Below are 5000 nucleotides of genomic sequence, written 5' to 3'. Positions count from 1 at the left end.
TTCTCAGCGCCATTGTTATCCCGCCGCCGGGCTCGCTCGCTCGGGGCCTCCGTGCATGCGCTAGAGGGGGGGATGGGTGGGTGGGAGGGGGTGGTAAAGGGGGGGAGGGAGGGAGGGAGTGGGGGAGAGTGGAGTAGAGAGGAGTAGAGGGAGGGAGTGGAGTAGGGAGGAGTGGAGTAGGGAGAGAGAGAGAGGGAGAGGAGTAGAGAGAGAGAGAGGGAGAGGAGTAGAGAGAGAGAGAGAGAGAGAGAGAGAGAGAGAGAGAGAGAGAGAGAGAGAGAGAGAGAGAGAGAGAGTAAAGAAGGAGAGAGAGACGTGAAGATACAAAGTCAGAGAAAAACAGAGAAGTAAGGAGAATGAGATAAAAAGAAAAAGAAAGGAGAGAGGAACTTGGGAGAAAAGAAAGAGAATGTAGGAGAAAGAGATCGCAGAGAAGGGCAAAGATAAGGCGAAGATTTAAAGATAAGGGGCGAGTGGAATAGTTTGCTTGTTTTTTTCTTTCTTTTTCTTTATAACCCGCATTAAAAAAAAAAGAATGTCCGTTTATGAATTTCCTTTAAGACTCGGGTTAAAGGGAGTTCGCGATCCTGGTAGAGAGATAGACCACTTCCTCTTCCCCCTCCCCCCTTTCCCGTCTCCCTTTACTCCTTCCCCCTTTCCCCCTTCCATCCTTCCCCCCTTTCCCTCTTCCATCCTTTCCCCCTTTCTCTATTCCATTCTTCCCCCCTTTCCCCCTTTCTCTCTTCCATTCTTCCCCCCTTTCCCCCTTTTCCCCTTCTCCTCTTTCCCCCTTCCATCCTTCCCCCCTTTCCCCCTTTCTCTCTTTCCCCCTTTCTCCCTTTCCCCCTTTCCCCCTTTCCCCATTTCCCCCTTCCATCCTTCCCCCTTTCCCCTTCACTCCCCCCACCCCCACTCTAGAATTTAATGCCGTCCCCCCCCGTATGATAAACGGGCGCGCGCGTATGTGAAGTAAAAGACACGCTAAAACGACCCCCTTTGGAAGAGCCCACACGTCCTCTGTGTTTTGTGCATGACGTGTTTTGCTACTGCCTGTCTCCTGTCAGGACCCCCATGCGCCGGCCAGACTCTCTTGGACGGCGTGGTAGAAGGGGTCCTCGCACACCCTTCCTCTATCTCACTTTTTCTTCCTTTTTCTCTCTTTCTCTCTCTCGCTTTTTCTTTCTTTCTCTCTCTTTCTCTCTCTCGCTTTTTCTTTCTTTCTCTCTCTTTCTCTCTCTCGCTTTTTCTTTCTTTCTCTCTCTTTCTCTCTCTCGCTTTTTCTTTCTTTCTCTCTCTTTCTCTCGCTTTTTTTTTTTTCTCTCTCTCTCGCTTTTTTTTTCTTTCTTTCTCTCTCTCGCTTTTTTTTCTTTCTCTCTCTCTCTCTCTCTCTCTCTCTCTCTCTCTCTCTCTCTCTCTCTCTCTCTCTGTCTCTCTCTCTCTCTCTCTCTCTCACTTTCTCTATCTCTTTCTCTCCCTCACTTTCTCCCTCTCTCTCTTTCTCTCTCTTACTTTCTCTATCTCTTTCTCTCTCACTTTCTCTATCTCTTTTTCTCCCTCACTTTCTCCTTCTCTCTCTTTCTCTCTCTTTTTTCTCTCTCTTACTTTCTCTATCTCTTTCTCTTTCACTTTCTCTATCTGAATTTCTATCTCATTTTCTCTCTCTCTCTCTCTCTCTCTCTCTCTCTCTCTCTCTCTTTCTCTCTCTCTCTCTCTCTCTCTCTCTTTTTCTCTCTCTCTCTTTTTTTTTTTCTCTCTCTCTTTCTCTCACTCACTCACTCACTCTTTCTCCTCCTCCTCCTCCTCCTCCTCCTCCTCCACCCCCTCCTCCCCCTCCTGCTCCTCCTCCTCCTTGCTAGCGTCTTGACTTGGGAGAAATGTTGTCTTCCGGCTAAAGGAGGCTTCGAGTGTGATTTTAATTCCTTCGCTCCTGCTGGATATATCCGTGTATCTTTCTTTTGGTTTATTTTTCTTTTCTTTGTTCTCCTCTCTCTCTCTCTTTCTCTCTCTCTATCTCTCTATCTTTCTTTCTCTCTCTCTTTCTCTCTCTCTCTCTCTCTCTCTCTCTCTCTCTCTCTCTCTCTCTCTCTCTCTCTCTCTCTCTCTCTCTCTCTCTCTCTCTCTCTCTCTCTCTATCTATCTATCTATCTATCTCTCTCTCTCTTTCTCCCTCTCTATCTACCTATTAATCTATCTCTCCTCTCTTCCACGAACAGCGCTTCTCCATCTGAAAACAAAACAAAACAAAACAAAACACAAAAACAACAACAACAACAACAAAAAATCCCCCTTTCATTTCTTTATGATTTTTTTTTATCTTTCTTTTTTTTATCTTTTTTTTTACAAGAATATTTGATGGTATTCCATTACTTGTGAAGTGGGGCTTTGTTTTTGTAACTCGATATGGCTGTATATTTCAGCGTTTCGACAACAATGGCTACAATGGAGTGTTTAGGGACTGGCTTTGTCTGTTTTCTCGAATTGAGAAAGAGGGAGAGAGGGACAGGGATAGGGAGAGGGAGAGTGGGGGGTGGGGGTTGAGAGAGATAGGTTGGGGGTGTTGAAGAGGGAGTGGGAGAGGGTGAGATGGGGAAAGGGGGTGAGAGGGAGAGAGGGAGAAAGGGTGAGAGGGAGAAAGGGAAAGAGGGAGGGAAGGGAGAGAGAGAGAGAGAGAGAGAGAGAGAGAGAGAGAGAGAGAGAGAGAGAGAGAATGGATGGGAGACGAAGAGGTAGATGACAAAATGGGAGATAGATAAAAAGAAATAAAACAAAAGAAAAAATGAGGAAGAGAAAGAATGAATAATCAGTAAAACAAAATAAAAATAGGAAGAAAAGATGATTTTACTTGAAGAAGAAGAAGAAAAAGAAAGAGAAGAAGTAGGAGGAAGAGAGGAGAGGAGGGCGGAGCGAGCAATGAGGAGCATGGTGTCGCATTATCATTGTCGTTATTGTTGTTATTACTGTGATTATTACTATTGTTGTCTTTTTGTTATTTGACGTTCATATTGTTATTCGTATTATTTATATTGTTATTCATTTTATTATTACTGGTATTACCATATCTGATTTTTATTAATGTCAGTGCTGTTGTTATCACCGTCATTCTTTAATTCTTTTTGGAATTTTATTTGATAAACGATGAATAGTTAAGTATCGATAAAAAAAAACAGATATTGAAATAAAATAGATAGAAAAAAAAGGAATAAAAGAAAAACAAAATAAAACACATATCTTGCGTAAACACACACTGAGTATTTAAAGCTTACTGTTGGTCGCTCACCTGAATTATATTTAATTGGATTGTCTTTTGACTCCCACTACTCATGCGCCCATTTCCATTATCAGATATTGGCCAAAGCCGCTTCGAAAAGGGAGACGGGGACAGGGAAACAGACTCACGCACTCACGCACACGCACGCACGCTGGGTGCTTCTTCTTGCGTGCACTGACTTGCACGTTCTCACGTTTCTATATATATAAATCATGTAAATTCTTATTATATTTTGTCCGTGCCCGATTGCATGTACGCAAGCATAGGCACACGCGCGCTCATAGTTACACACACACACACACACACACACACACACACACACACACACACACACACACACACACACACACACACACACACACACACACACACACACACACACACACAGACTCATTAAGTAATGGCGATCATTTCGCCAAGTATCAGAGTAAGTCCTTTACTTAATTCACAGAAGTGGTTATCGCGTTCACCTCCCCTCCTCCTCTCCCCTCCCCCCTCTCTCTTCTCTTCTCCTCTCCCCTCCTCCCCTCTCCTCTCCTCTCCTCTCCTCTCTTTCCCTAGCATCCTCTCTCCTTTCCCCTCCCCTCCCCTTCCCTCATTTCCCCTCCCCTCCCCTTCTTTCCCCACCCCACTCCTCCCTCCCTCTATCACCCCTCCTTCCCCCACCATTATACGTGATAGGGAGGAGAGGAGGGTAAGGGTAATGAGGTTAGGGGTGGGGGTTGGGGGGTTGGCGATGGGGTTGTGCAGATCGTCCTGGCGGAGGAGAGTGAACAAATGGGCTGTGTAATAGGGTAGGTTAATGGAATGTGTAATGGGCAAGGAGGAGGAGAGGAGAGGGGGGGGGGAGGCAGGGGGTATAATGAGGGGTTAAAATGAAAGAAATGCGTAATGGGGTGGGTTATGAAAGCGTATAGAAAAGGGGAGGGTGGGTTGGTGGTGGGCGAGGGGAAGGTAGGCTGTTGTAGGGCGAGGGGAGAGTGGGCGTGATGTTGAAGGACGGATGGTGTGGTGGAGGAGGTAGGGGGAAGGGGGTTATGGGTGGGGGAGAGGGGTTTGAGGGGTTACAAGATGTGGGAGAGCGTCTGGTGACTCGATAGCCCAATAGGTAGGGTGGAATGGGCCGTCGGCAGCTTGTAGCGGGTGTAATTGGGGCAAGGAAGGTGCTGTTTATGGAACGACTTCTTGGGATTGGGCGAACAGCTGGCACGAGAGAGGTTCACGCGGGTTGCAGCATGAATAACTTGCAAAGAGGGCTATTCCCAGTTGCGGGCTATTGCAACGAGGGGACAATTTGCAATGTGGCCAGCCCCTTGATAAACACAATTTGCCCGCGCGGGACGATTCGCAACACGAGCAATTTGCAGTGCATTTCGCAGATGGGGGACGAATTGCAAATGGTAAAACGCATCCAGCCAACGCCACACCATTCTGCTGCCTTTGCGGGAAGGAAGGTTGGTTAGGCTCATGCACTCTTCATTATGGAACGCGCAAGGCATCACAAGGCATCAAGCACGCGCTATCGAAATTTATGTGTCAGTGCTATTTTTTTATGTATTGTGCTAATTATTCATGTAGGTTTGATATGCATAGAAGCAGGAATGTATGTATTTTCCATAGTGTGTGTTGCGTTCTGTGTATATGGTATAGTACCACTTGTATGTGTTTAAACAGTAAACATATTCACGTAAAGGTATACTCAGTAATGACATATGAGTCGTTAAGGCATTCG

The sequence above is a fragment of the Penaeus japonicus genome, unplaced genomic scaffold, assembly GCF_977035675.1.
Source record: "Penaeus japonicus unplaced genomic scaffold, GWHDUDI00000001_assembly GWHDUDI00000003, whole genome shotgun sequence".
NCBI lineage: Eukaryota > Metazoa > Arthropoda > Malacostraca > Decapoda > Penaeidae > Penaeus > Penaeus japonicus.
The sequence above is the reverse complement of the archived record's forward strand: the minus strand, read 5'-3'. Positions refer to the sequence as shown.